Source organism: Buteo buteo, chromosome 17, assembly GCF_964188355.1.
Source record: "Buteo buteo chromosome 17, bButBut1.hap1.1, whole genome shotgun sequence".
Taxonomy (NCBI): Eukaryota; Metazoa; Chordata; class Aves; order Accipitriformes; family Accipitridae; genus Buteo; species Buteo buteo.
In genome coordinates, this window is record NC_134187.1 from 11,724,777 (window position 1) to 11,740,458 (window position 15,682).

Below are 15,682 nucleotides of genomic sequence, written 5' to 3' on the forward strand. Positions count from 1 at the left end.
GGAGGCACCCTGTATGACTAGGTATCTACAGCATAAATGTCAGCATCCGAGCCAGTCATCTAGGCTGTCTTTATAATCAGTGGAGAGATTGAGCTGCTTCTAGGGTGCAGTTCAGCTCATCCTGAAGTTGCTGCCTTAAAAGTCAGAGTTATTTTGCATAGTTAAGCCTTATGCAAGCTTATTTGTCTCCATTAACTACAAAATGATCTTATGGTAATTTCACTCAGATGCAGATGTCTGAGTTATCTGCCTGCAAATTAATATGTAGATTCATAGCCTGAACTCCGTTTGAATATGAATCTCTTTTTGGAGATCCTTTCTTTCCTGACTGAATGCATAGGAAGCCTGTGCAAACCTATGTCCAGTTTTCCAGGTTCCAGTAACAGTTTCCTGAATGTGGGTATGAATAAGTCTGGTATCAAATGGTTACACAGCTGGATCTTCATTTATAAACCATTTTCTCAGAGAAGTTATCTGCTGATGGTGCACTAGAATAACTTACAAGGATTTTGTTCACCCTGATAACTAGTAAATTTTAAATGTACAGCAAAGCAAAATGACATGGCTCTTGCTGCAGCTGCAACAGCAAAGCGGCAGTTTCTATCACCCTTGGTGGTTACTCTACATTTTCTAGCAGGATGGTGCACTATTCCTGTTGTGTTGTGACTGGACATTATATCACCACTTTATTAACAATATGTGATACATACAAAAGTTGCTTAATACTTAGGTGTATTAAAAGTATAATTAAATTTCCACACTATTTAGTAACTCATCACAGAAACTATTTTAAAAGATGTACAGATTTATCTCTGCAAATGATCAAGTTATTTCCTCCAGTGGTGCCCAATGAAATATTACACATAAATCTGGAAGCATTATTTCCTTTAAAATTTTCCTTCATAGTGTTTTATTGATCTCTTTCTTGTCCTTGCACCACTATGAAACATCTGTGTTTTTCCTTCAGCTCACCATCAGTTCCCATTTGAAAAGTCTGTAAATTTTGTGCTCCTCTAAAATCTATAGATAATTGATTCCAGGAGTGTGTGTCCACAGCAAACTGTGTAGCTGCAGTTCCACTTCATTTAACAATATACAGTTCTTTGTTAGGTAGAGATCAAAGAATATAATTTTATTAAGTTTTATTTGCCAGATTGGAAAAGAATGGGTTTTCTTTATTTAAAAAAAAAGAAAAGGCAGGCCAAGCGTTTTTCTTCTAGAATATAGAGTGCAAAGAGAGGTAAAACAAAACCAAGGGCAATTCATAAGTATCTTGAAGTAGTTTTCAATCAACAGCCTTAATGTATACTGCATTTAAAATATTTTTACTATTACTATAGAAAAGTGTCATTACCAAACAATAGCGAGGAAGAAAAAGTCTTGGGAAATGCTGAAGTCAGCAATTATTTGCTACAATTTGTAGCTCAGGAAAAAAGAGTTGGATGGAAAAGAAAAGAGGGGTTATGTTTAATTCTGTGTTACGTTTCCATTCTTCTGGACTTCATGCATTTGAGCAACTTCATGTTAACCTATGACTATCAGAACTACCAATTAGCGTGTGTAAATGTTTGCAGGATCAGGTCTTGCCTGTGCAGCAAATGGTAATGTTTGAGTGTCACTCCACTTTGTCTGGAGTCCTGAAGCAGCGCAATACCTAAGCGTATGCCTAAAGCACAGAACAGGACATAACTTTAACAAAAGTATGGTATTTGGATGCCTACATGAGGGAGGTACCTCAGTGGCATTGGTTTCAAAATGCTCTGAACCATCCAAAGGGCTTCTTCTCTGACTGAAATATCCCCCTTTTTTTTTAGAAATTAAGAAAAAACACTTCTGTGTTGTTTCTGAGTTAAATTCTTTACTGAAAATGTTTGAAAAACAGTGGCAGAACAATTTCACTTCAAATAGAACAGAAAATGGTGAGAGAGATGTGACTTAAGCAAGGCAAGGAAGGATGAAGATGCTCCAGATCAGGCTAGAAAAGAGATGAAGAATAGATTAAATGGAAAAATCAAAACAGGATGTCCTGGAAAGTAGCTGCAAGATTTTATTTTGGAACAGAGAAGTTATCATTTTTTCTTTGGTACTTTATTACTTCTGTTTTAGGTTTTGAGAGGCCTGTGTATTTGTTTCTGCTTGAAAGCTTGGTGAAGATAGGAAGCAGAGTTCAGTCTTCCTTCACTGTAAATTAAGTGTTTTTGGAATGTGTAATCATCTAAAAAATTTGACAGTGATGGGTACCATGGAACAGTTTAAAAAGTTTTGGATACTTGGCTCTATTGATGGACAGAAGCTGTTTATTATTCTGTGTGGCAAAACAGCACAGTCCCTGATACTTATTTATTTTATAAGGTCAATTTTGTAGCTTTGGTTTCCTTAAGATAAGGTTTGTGTTCAGAGTATGTGGAGCTAAAAAAATGGGACTAATTATTGTACAATGGGGCATTATAATTAGAGCAGATTATAGTTACTTGCCCAAGAGTTTTAAGACAAACAAACAAAAAAAAAAAAAGCCAACAAATAAATCCTGACAAAGTGCAAATGTTTGGAAAACAAAATGGTTTTTGCAATTTTATGTTGAAAATTCTAAACAATATGAAGAGAGTACACACTTTGAAATGAAATTTTTTACATTTTACATTTCTTTGTATTGAAATGACTTCTTAAACTATTTTTCAAATACTTCAAAATTCAAGATTGGAATAATTTCTCAATTTTATCCAACCAAAATGTTCAAAATGAAATATGAGAGAAGGATTAATTTTATTGATTTTTTTTTTTAATCTAAGAAATAGTCTCTTTTCAGATGGAAAAATTGCCAAGCAATAGTGTTTCCCTACATTCTTTTCATAAACTTCTAATAACTTTATGAAACTCAGAATAAACATTAAAAGCAAGACCAAGAGATTGTTTTCCAAAATGTGCCATGAGAATACCCAAAGATGTTAACTGTCATTAATGACACTGTGCCAGGATGAAAACTATGACATTTAATGCACAGTAGTTTGGTTTTTTCCCCTAAGGTTATCCAGAAAAGACAGATTTTATTGTCTTTTGTTTATTTTTTTTTTTTCAGATTTATTTTTGTTAAGAAGGAAGTTAAGATACCTGGTTTTGGAGGCATGTTTAACATCTCCATCTAATGCTAGTATTTTCCATGTGCCTTGCCTCTCTATTTCTCCATAAAAATGGTAGAAAAATAGAATAATTGTGCCAGAACTGGAGATAACCACACTGTCTTAAATTTAGCTAAGTTCAAGTATGGCTACCTAATCTAAGTAAACATATTTGATATGGTCCTATTACAATACTGTTTGTGTGTCTCTCAGGGTAATTTTCATAGTATCCTTTGGGGTTTTTGTACACAACAAACTGAGAAACAGAAGTCTGGATTAATTCCTCCTTACTTTAGTAATTTAACTCAGAGTGCTTATGTTGTGTATGCTTTAGGATCACAGTTTCCCTGAGCTCCCTCTATAGCCAAAGAAGACAGACAGGAGCCACCAGAGGGAGGTTGAGCCCATAGAAGGCCTGTACCAAAGCAGCATATAAAACAGAAGGCATTTCTGGAAAGGAATAGAGGAGAAAGAAAAAAAGAAAAAGGAAAGAAAAAAGAAAAAATACAGAAACTGTCATTATGCCATGATATAAATCTTCGGTGCACGTGCAGCCTGAACATTGCGTTCTGATCCCCTCATCTCTAAAAGGTTATAGCAGCATCGCAAAAGAGACAGAAGGAATATAAAGATGGTTACTGTTGTGGAACTACTTCCACTGAAGAAACAAGTAATTTGGTTTAGAGTCTTCAGCCTGGGGAAGATCTTGTAGAGCTATGTACAATTATGTCCCTACAAGAAGCTGAACTGGAAACAGATGGTCACTGTCTTTTTTTTTCAAGAGTGGGTTTCACCAAATGGATAAACCCATGGCAGATTCGAAAGAAATCGAAGTGGGCGGTACCAAATAGTGAGAAATTAAATGGCAGAACTCATTGCCCTGGGATGCAGGAATGGGTTCAAGGAGATCAGGCACATTCATGGCATAAAAATAATTCAAAGCCTGCTATCAGATATGGGACTCTGGAGAGCGTGGGTTTGGTCTGACCCATTCTTATGCTCCTTGTTTTGTTCTTCTGAATGGGTGTCTGTGAGCCATTGCTGAGGGGCATAGGAAGCTTGAACTCTGGCCGGTCATGCCAGTAGTGTTTCTAGAGGTGGTGTGGAGGTCTTAAAGCATTGCCTAGCCTCATTCAGGAAATCTGTGGTGCAGCAGGGCAACTCAATCCAAGTTTACAGCTAGCAACCAAAGACATCCATCATGTCTAAACAACATTTTTTTGACTCACACAGCTTTTCCCTGGAGTTCAAACAATTATTCACAACCTGAAAAGAGGGCATCTGCAGTCACTTGTAGGATCTGGTCTCCCGCATGGCCATACGAGACACTTCAGTTGACTTGTGGGCACAAATATAATTTCTGAATTGCATGTGTATATATCTATGTTATCATATTCTTTCACTGTGAAAGCAGTAACTACTGTATTTGGTAAAATGATATATTGTTGTCCGCAAAATGTCTTTGGCAACAGGATGTTCACTAGCCTTGGAATTTTGCCTTGTATAAATATTTTTAATCTACTCCATGTAGGCATATTTTGGCTGCAAAATAAAGGGGTTTGGAGATTAATATATTCAAGTTCAGTTCTGCTTATACATCCTACATACATCAAGGTTTTATTGAACTCTGCATCTAGAAACTTTGCGTAGCAGCTGTTTTGGGGTTTTTTTTTTCCTTTTGCCTGCTTTACTCAAAGGAGGATTATGACTATATCCTATTTTTATACTCTACAAATGTAGTAATTTAATCTACAGATATATTTTCAGTCTTCAGATGTAACCTATATAAAGCATGTTCAAATTTATGGTCATTGCTTTTCCTGTAAAGAATATTATTGGCCTCTTTTCAAATGTCCACATTTTCCCAAGAAACGTCCAAATAGCTATTTATCAATGAATAACGAATATAACAATTATTTGACAGTATCAAGTACCTTTCAGCTGAGTATCTCAAAGCTCTTTCAACTATTTATTAATCCTCACTATGCCCTTGGGAGATATCTTTCACTAGTCTGTTTTATTGGCATAGCAACTGGGTCTCAGAGAAGTTGTATGCCTGGTTTCAAGACTGAGAGTCCATCAGTCACAGGCAAAAGCACAGCCTAGAGCTTCTGCCTCACCACTGCTTGGCAGAGCAGTGGGCTCTCTTGCTTGTTAAAACTTCTGCAAGACAAAATTTAAAGGAAGGCTGAGATGGTTATTCTGCCCAGGTGTACTTTGCCAGCTCTTTTCCAAGAGAAAATTATACATATACGTAAGTATACACATATATATAAAATGTAATCATTTAACCAAGTTTTATAGGTTACGTTTCTGCTGCACTGGGCATGATGCTGACTTTCCCAGATTGTCAGTCTCATGGTGGAGAAAGCGACAGGTAACGAGTGGGTCCCCCCACACCTCAGTCCTTGCTGCCAGAGCACAGGCAGCCCAAAAGAGGGGCTCGCTACAGGGAAACAGAATTGCTGCTGGTGGAGGAGTGAAACAACATACTGGAAAAAGGAGGTGTTTCTCTAATTCTAATATCAACAGTTCCACTGTGAATACAGGAATAGCTTTCAGATGGACTATGGACATTCACATCTTTGTCCAATTTCTGCCTCAATCTGGATGTGATAAGATGTCTGCAAATGTCAGTTCAGAATACAATTTAGCAGCTGCCCAAAGTGCCTTTAGTTTAAGTCAAACCCCATTTGAGCAAAAAATGTGTTTCCCGCTTCTTACAGAGCTGGAAGTTGTTGCTCGCACTGGTTGTATGTGCTTTTCTTCATGTAGCACTGTATACATTTCATGTGCAATACAAGTAATATTAATTGAAAGAGACTGTGAGATCTTTTATTTATGTTCGCTACCACATGATTTTTTTCAGAACTGTGCTGGGACAATTAGTCTAGTAGTCCTGTAAACTTATATCTCATTACAGAGGACCAGACTGTCCTCTATAACAGACACACCTATTACCTCTTTAAGTGGAAATGAAAGGCTTACACCAACACCAGCCTCTGCACCTTCCAGACTGGCTCAATGGCTTTTGGGACGTGTGAGTGCAAGAACGCAGGGGTGGAGGTGATCCCTCTTCCCTCCCACCCTCCTGCCCCAGAAATCAGCAGAGAAGTGAAAGCACCTATTTCATGCTTTCAGCAAACATTTGGCTGAGATCAGGGCCTCAGGAACAAGAAAGCATGGAGGAGTTACAGCAGTGACTGGACACAGGTTTCCAGAATTGCAGTGTAATACAGAATGAGAAATGCGGCAGTCATTGCTTAGCAGCTGACGGTGCTGGCTGGAAATGTAATGGTGACCAAAAGATGCTGTCTTTCAGAGAGGTGAGATGGTATCTGTCCTCAGCTTGACATTGCCGTCATGCTGTTGGGCATTACTCAAAATCTGTCATTGTCCACAGACTCCTGACCTAATGTATCCACTAACCTGGAAAAAGGATCAAGTGTAACCCAGGTCACGCTGGAGTGACAGATGTTGTGTTTACACTGGATCTGGAGCCTCCAGTGAAAAGACCCTCGCCTAGATATCCTTACTGAACAAAACATGGGAGAGTTGTACTGAGTTGTTCGTCATTGCTGTAAAGCTGCTTCTTCTATTCCTTCTGAATGTGGAAAACAATTTACTACTTTCCTTTCCAAAACATGTATTACAGGCAGGAATACCGCATTGTATGCTGCAGTTTTTTTCCTCTGATAGAGAAAATAAACTCAATTCTTTCAACTTTTCTTCAGAAATCATGTTTTTTAAATCTTCTCTCACTGTGTTTAACTTTCTCTCTCTCGAGTATATCTACGTCATCCTTGAAACCCAGACCTTGTCACATTACTTTATCTGAGACCTCATCACTTCCAACTAAATTACCTAACACATCTTATGTATGACTTTCTGCTTAACTTCTCCCAGATTAAGACTTGCAAAAGCATCAGGTTGTTGATTGATAAGAAGCACAAGATTCACTCTAGCCCCAGAGTTACCTTCTACTGTACTGCTGTGGTGCAGAATCATGGGGCTTTGGGGGCATTTTGGACCCTACTGCAGTCTTGCAGGCATACCAGTTCTCAGGTTCAAATGAGCTGTTTGGTTATGGACCGGAGAAATATTATCTCCCCTTAAGGAATAATCTTGAAAATTTTCACATTCCCCAGAGACTCCCCCTTCTCTTCCTGCGTGGTTTCCCACAAGAGGGGAGTGATCTGGCCCATGAAATGGATGCTATTTTATGAATAGTTAGCTTCACGTGTTTACAATGTGTTAATGATAGTAAAGCATAGGAAGTCTTTAACCTAATGCTATTGCAGACTGAGCCACTGTATACATAGAGACTTTTTTCTTCTGGCCACTGCTTTTTTAGAAAGCAATTTTCCCTCTAACTCATTTCTACCTTAACTTCACCATCAATAAGAGCAAACTGCAGACCTCTCCAACAGACATGGACCATTTCCAAACACAGAGACCCGTCTCTAGCAAAAGTCATTTCCAAGTCTTGCCACAGAATAGCTTCTCTTCCCAAAAGAGAGGTTATAACAATATCATATAACCTCATGTGACCACTGCTGGCTTTTTAATGGTGGCCGCTGTTATACACTGGAGACATGGAAAGTGTTGGTGGTAGCTCTCCTCCTTGATCTTTGTGTCCTTGTTCCTCCCCACCTCGGTTTTACCACCAGAGATGATGGAACTAATGCCCTCACACTCCCATGGTGTGATAATCTGAACCGAAAATCCTTGGTCTTGCCTCACAGGCCTTTCTGAATACATTCCTCCTTAGCTTGACTTCACTTACTTCACCCTTCAGGATGTTATAACATTTGATCTTCCACAGTTTTATTTATTATGTGACAGTGCTGGCTTTGCTGCTTTGGCTTCGCAGGATACAGATTTTGTGTCCCAGGAGTCACCAGGGATCGTGTGAATGTCCCAGTAACAGAGAATGCAAAAAATCCAAGATTTAAGTACAAAAATGGGGATTAAACTCTTAAGAGCCTGTTTTATACTCAGAATCCTCCAGCTAATGTATCAGTGCTCCTGGCTGGAGTCTAGTAGTAAAAAAGTTCTGGTATTTTGTTCAACAGGAAAGATTCAGAATAATACTGTCTTTTTGGATATATATGTGTAATTGAACAGTGCATATTTCTGTGGTTTAGGTAGTCATGTTTGACATGATCTGTAATAATTAGCAAAGCCTTGTTGACCTATAGCACTCTTAGCTGCAAAGCAGAGTGTGTGAATTGCTCCTTGAGGAAAATTCACCCTTAATGTAATTCCATTAACTTCATGCCCTTGAGATTTATACTGATATCTACCACTAACATCAAAGGACTTGGCTAATTAAAGTGGAGAATAAAAATTACCCTTTTCCATCCCTTAAAATTCCACCCAGGCCAGAAGGGAAATCCCCTGTGGTTTTTATTGTCCCTTCCCATAAGGATAAACAACCTTCTTTGAGAGCTCTTGTCTTTACCCACTGTGACAGTTAAATGGACACTGCTGGGTTGAAAGTAATGTTCCCAATTCTGACTCTTATTTGCACTAGTATAAATCACTAGTAGCTCCACTGCAACAAAAGGAATTACAGTGGTAAAAAAATGAGTATAGGTGGGAAGAAAAACAGGCCCTCATATTTACAGCAAATGAAACAGCATTATCTATATGTTATCTATAACCTGTCAGACTCCCAGAACTGTACTTGCTCTTAAAATCCAATTTACTTATCGGTTTTTACGGTGTTTAACTCAGTGTTTCCATAAACGTACAGAGTTTACATGCTTCAATTATATTTTGTTTTCACCACATATGATAAAAAACATTTTCCACTAGTTGTACAGTATAATAAATAACACTCTTGTAAACAGTAATATCAGGTAAGCTTTCTATTATGACATTAAGTATTCCGCTACTTTAAACAGTGGAGTACCACTACATGTTCCTGTCCCAAATAACATGTTGGTGTCGAAATCTGAGGAGCTTATGTGAAATTTTGGAAAACCCATGTGTACCATCTCAATAACATTTCTGTGCCATCAACTATATGACAATAAGTTGAGATTTTCCTTTCATGGGAAAATACCTTTACTTAAAATATTTATAAACCACAACAATGCCTTTTGGAAAACTAGAAATATCAAAACACCCCATGGAAAAGAAAATCCGTGTAAAAAAGTTGTTTTGTCATAACGGAGATATTGTTTTGAAATTTTCATAATTAAATAATTCTTGGAAGCTCACTTGCAAGACCTCAGCCAAGGTTTCCACACCACCCAGCCCCACCAGCACTAGGGAGGGTCAGGACCTGGGGAGGCTGGGGCAGCCCTATCAACATGAACCTTAGAAGAATAAGCAATTTCTGGTCCAACGACAACCTGTGCACGGGTTGGCAGGAACATGGTAGACTTCCAGCAGGACCCTGTTTGTATTTCATCAAAACTTCATCAGAGCTGACACATTCCTATGAAATACTTCTGTTTCCCCACACTGGCATTTTCCAACAAAAGAAGTGTTTGATCACTGGCTCCCAACCAAGTCTATTCTGAAGTGCTCTGTACAGCCTGGTCCATAAACAGTAACAGGTTATTTCCAGCAGTTTACACCTGACTGGCATATGCTCAGCTCTCTTTCACTATCCAAACTATTCCTCCAGGCACTTTTGTTTACGCACATATCCTTTGGATAAGAGCATAATTTAGTCTCTCTAAGAAAATATATCAGTGGTTACTGATCAATGTAATATACTTTAGAGACTAAACCAGATTAAAGTGAACCTATTAATACCAGAAAATACCAATCAATATTTGAACTGTTTATCTATAGATATGCTAAAAGTGCATTAGCAAAATAGCAGCTTATATACAAAGCAGCCCATTGTACCCATGTTGGTCCATTTTTCTTCAGTCTACAGCTGTGCACGTAGCCCCACTGGTTGTAAAATGCCAAAACACTGCTCCTGACAGATCACACCTGCTTCAAATAACACATCTCACCCCACACTAATCTACAGCTATAGGCTGGTTTTAATGATTTTAAAATGCTGGTATTAACTCTTAATGCTCAACTGGTTTTTATGGAAGCAGCAGAGTCCATTTTGTCTAGTTTTAATACAATCCCAATAAAACAGCTGGGAAATTGCAGTGCCAGGGAAAAGACATTCAAATCCACCATTTCCCCTATTGTAATAATAATCAGCTTGACAAAGTCAGATAGTAAAGCAGATTGTAGCACTTTGGGGCTTTTTATACATATATTTAATTATATTGTTAAGTTCCCCATTTGAAAGCAATTAAAAAAATACTTTCAGTTCGAGATTATAAAACTACCCACTTCTGATTTCAGCCTGACATTTTTATTGGTAATCTGAGTTATAACATGCTCAGGTTCATTCCTCATTGATTGGCTGCTGAGCTTTCTGCCAGAGTTTTATAGCTTTATGGGAAAGTACAGTATTTAAAACTCCTTTAAATTCATGGGCTACTCCTGCTTCTGAAAAAGCTTCTCTTGACTTCTCAGAAATGCATAACAAGAGCCCATGTTTACTTAAAAACATCTGCTTCATCCTTTTCAGTGTAACATAAAAAGTGGGCTGATGTTTTCCATGCTTTCCCTTTACCCTTGTGTCAAACTATGAGACAATTTCCCTAGGGCCAAACCTGATTCGTCCTCTATCCCAACACAGTTAGTGGAGTTGTGTGGTGAAATGGGGTACAAAACGGGCATCCCAGGGGAAGGGCTCACATACCGCATATACTATATACCACAGTCCTGTAGGACTTTGACCTAGCTCTTAGCTACATCTTGACAAGGAGACGATGTGAGCAAACAGTGGGCAAGAGATCTCATTGCCTGGACTTGTTGTTAGTTTCCCAGATGAGAATAAAAGGAGCATAAACACCACTGGAAAAAATCAGAAAGGTTCCTTTTGCAGTCTTACAGGAAAACTCAGATCAGATACTGCTAGTAAGTGCAAATTGCTGCTCTTTACACTGGAGGCAGAGACAAAAAAGTACATTGAAATGGCTCAATATTTGTTACACTTGCTGTTCTGTGGCATTTCAGTTCTTCTATTATTCTGTTCTGAGATACTTCCAAGTGACAAGGGTTTTTTTATTCAGCGTGTAGCCAGCACCCCTTACCTCACTGGAGGCAGGGGTTGGTGTGCGTGGAGGGGAAGGAGGGCGCAGGGCTGCTGGCCCACCTCACTGGGGACAGGAGACAGTGCCCAAAGGCTGTGGTGGCCGTGGAGCAGCTGTGTGGGGAGCCACCAGCGTGGGCCCAAGGAGCTCCCTGTGTCGTGCCCTGCTTGTACAAGCCTCCTTCAGCATCTGCCGTGATTCGCTTGAGAGGCTTGAAATTGGGAGGGGTGAAGCTTTGGCCCAAGGCAGTACAGCCATCCCTACTTTATACCAGAGGATGCCCAGGTAGCGTTATAGTCATGACATTCTCAGAAGAACGCATTGGATACCTTCTGTACTGAGGGCACTTGGCTCTGTTTCTGGTAAGTACATGAGCGGCTACTGATGACTGAGGCTGTTGCAGTTTGGTGAGTAGAGCAAGTGGGTTTTGTAGATGCTAAGCCACAGTCAACGAATGAGGATTGTCACACCACTTTCAAAACATGCTTTTGATGCCTGTTAGCCACAGGTTGCTACCTCACACTCGCCCACGTTGATGCAGGCTGGACCTCAGCAATGATTTTTATGCCACATAAATGCAAGTTTGTTTTTCCAGAGCCCTTTCTAAGAAAGCAATGATTCGCAGCTAAGTCTCCCCCAAACTTAGCACTGTACTTAGTGAAGGAACACAGGGTGTATGAAAGCATAACAGTAAGAAGCTGTTTATACCCTTTAATATTATAACTCAGCTTTCGTCATAAATCTCTCTCCTTGATTGCACATACCTCCAGCATGAACTCATGCTCCTTTTGATTTTCCTCTTTATTACCCTTAGCCAACTGAGTGATGTGTGAGTTCCTGTCATGGTGCTGACTCTATTACAAAGTGCAAAGGTAATTTACATCACGGGGCTGGCAGGGCAACCAATAGCACCATGCCTGGGAGGTGTGCAGCTCCAACAAGCCTCTCTCTTTTATGGATGATGGAGAGCAATATTTTTTTTAAAAACAAACTATAAATTTCTGTGCATGGTCAGAGGCAAATCCTTGAGGTGGGAAAGTGGATTTACACTCAGCCCACTACCAGCATCATGAGGAGTCAGCATCTTCTTTCCAGTGAAAAGCCCTGAGAGCTGAGCCCCCTCCCTGGCTCAATTCCTCTGGCTCATCGTGGTGGAATCAGAGAAGTGGGGGGAAACAGAAAATTCATATTTCTTTGCCGAAGAGGTTCACTGTAAACCAAGACTCCCTGGAGTCAGAGCTGCAGTTTTCACACAGCTCTATACCCTCGACTATTTGGAAATATTCATTCAGTTTGGATATAAACAAACCTTCACTCTATCTGAGTTCAGGCAGGGGCAAAAGCTCTCCCAGGAGCACAGCCTGAGTGAATGGGGTCAGTCTTCAGAGGGTTGGGAGGAAGCAAATCCTTTCCAGGTGGCACTCAGCAGATACTCACAATACCAATGGAAGCAACTAAGTTCAGAGGATAGTCATCCTACGCTCTCTTTATAGTCATTAAGGACAGCTAGGCACCTCAAAAAGTGGTTTGGAGAATCCTAGTTAGGCTCTTGGTGTGATCTGTGCTTTGAAGAAAACTCGCCTTTCCCAGCGGTGTATAAACTTTACACCTGCCTGAGATAAGAGCCCACAGTTAGCCCAGGTAAATGCACCCATCTGTTGCTCTGTGTTGCTCCAAGACTGGAAAATCCCAAACCTCCACCCCTCAACCTCAGACAAACGGAGATGGTAACATGCACCCCATTGTCTGTCAGTTTTGATTCAAAATACTGCAGAATACACCCCAATGCTCCCAGTTTTATAAGCACTAGAAAATATGTATTTTCTGGTGGAAAAGTCATTTTTAAAAGCACCCTTACAAGTCCATCCCAGGCCCTCTTCTGACAAAACCCTCTTTCTGACCCTAAACTTTGCACTCCGAGCAATTTGTTACTGCTCTCTTCACACGGAGCAATGAGAAGGGAGGAAATTTTCTTGCATTCACACACATCACACGCATTTACTTATGATAGTCCTATTTTACTTTTTAAGAAGTTCAGCAATATGACAGGCAACAGTGATACATGGGAGCCCTCATGCCACTTCTGCACCACATATTGAAAAGGTGTTTCTGCATCTTCCTCAGGTAGCTCCTGGGCACACTGTCTTCAGGCTCCAACGGAAATGCTGAAATAATTGTTAAACATCCACGTGAACAGCTCTTTCTCCGGTGTTTCACAACATTCTAGTATTAGAAGTGTGTTTGGAAAATATGATGAAGTTTGATAGATACAAAATTTGGGTCCCTCTGATCAAAGCTGTTCAAAGCAATCAAAGTTCCTGTTTCAATTATATGGGAGTTAGGGGCCCAGGTAACTTTGGGAAATAGGCTTCAGCAGCCATCAAACTCAAATTCTGATGTTTATTGAACTTCAGAGGAAATATTCCATTAAATTGCAATGGTGGTGACTTATCTTTACTCATGGATGTGCTACACAGCGTTGCCAGCTGAATCTCCTAATAGCTTGCATTGTATACTCAAGATGATTCAATATAAAGTTTCCTCTACTGGCTTACAGTGCACAGCTTAATTCAAGTCCTTTCATAAAGGGGCTTAGTTTTTGCTGGGGATATTAGGATTGTGGATCTTTCCATAAAAGTATAACTTTTCCACCCCTCCCTAAGCAGAAATGGAAAAGAATTATGCTCAGCATAACTTCAAGAGCCTCAGCATTAATACAAAAGGAACCAGTGTAGCCTCTCTGTAAATAATATCACACCAAACATTTCTACGGGACTTGTTTTTGCAGCAGTAGCTTAATTCCAAAGTCACATAAATCTACCTTGTTTGTAAAACTACTGTAGGGCAATACAACACAGGCGAAATCTTCGTTCCACTGACATTCAAGAGACCGATAGCAGCAGAAGAAAGCAACACTCCCATATGTTTATTATATCGTATTTTATACGGCTGTCATGCTCCACTAGCTTTTCTCTGAGCTGAAGTCTGAGCTGAAGTCTGACCTTCAGCTTAGTACGAATACGCAGGGCAAAGTGACTGTACACAGACTGCTTTATTTACCAGCCATCACTGGGTGTTGCATTATCTCCCCCTGGGGCATGTTCTACATCTGCTTTAAGGGTGTGTTTACACTGGAGTGAGTGTAGTGTGAGTAGACATTCCTGAGCAAGCGTTTTAAGGAATATCTGAGGACTGTTTGCAGCCCAGCTGTGATAGCACAGACCTCAGCACAGACTGGGTACACCCATATTTGCTTAGTTTTAGACCTGCCCTGCCTGCGCCCAAAACTGCTGGCCAGAACAATCTCCCCAAAGTCCAGGGAGCTTGAAGACTTTGTAGGTCCACTTGTGCTCTTGTTCTTTGATCCTGTGCACAGCACAACATGGTGAGATTGCAGAAGCCGGAGCAATGACCGATCAGCACATCCAGCATCCCGCTGTCAGCAAACACCATGTACTAAATATACTTATTAAACATACCATGTCCTAGACAGCTAGGAGAAAAATGTATAAACACTCACTTTTCCCTGGGCTGCCTGGACTAAGACAATGGTCTGTTTGCCTTTAGCAATGAGACCAGCCAGAGCCCTTAAGTATAGTCTTTGGGAGTGTTGTAATGTTAAAGTATCATAAGGTCATTCTTTAAAAATGCGAGACCTCAGCATGTATATCTACTGATGAACTTATGGTTGCTTTGACTTTCATGCATGTCCTTTCTATTCCCTTGGCATCTGGCGCATCCCCCAATTAAGCCAGGCAGTCAGATTGAAGCAAACAAAATCAAGGGTGTTCAACAAGAAGCAGAGAGAGCAGACTTAGATGCTAAACTGACAGAAGGAAAGAGCATGATCATGCTTCTCAGCATCGTATTGCTTTCCTCTTTCTTTTAATTTGCTCTTGTAGTAAAACAACTTTTGTGCCCTTCTCTCCATAACTCACACATCCTTGTGTTTGTTCACTGTCTGTTAAGTCAATGAACTGTGGCTGTGACTCAATGTCTTGACTTAGAGATTGCATCATTGTTTCTGTCCTTCTTATCCACATTTAAATAATTGTACACAGGAGGAGAGTATTTTCGTGTATGTGATAGGGTCTGGCTTTTCTCCTACAACTCTCCTCAAGGTCCAGCCAGGCCTCCCAGATTATTTGAATTCTTGTAGATGTTATTTGAAGTGATGTTGCTTATTCTGAGAAAATGCACAGAAGGCACCGGTGCAATCTGATTTGAGGACACTGTCCCCCTAAAGACAGTTCTCTAAACAGAAAGTGTCAAGTGTATATTCAACCGTTTGCATCAAGTATAACCAATGCAATCAGTGCCATCACTATCCTGTAAACATTGTATTGAATTGGACCTGAGACATCTGGGGTCTGACTAGTCGGCTGGTACTGAATATGCTGTTTTACTTCTGAATACCTCAATTTCTTCATCAGCAAAACA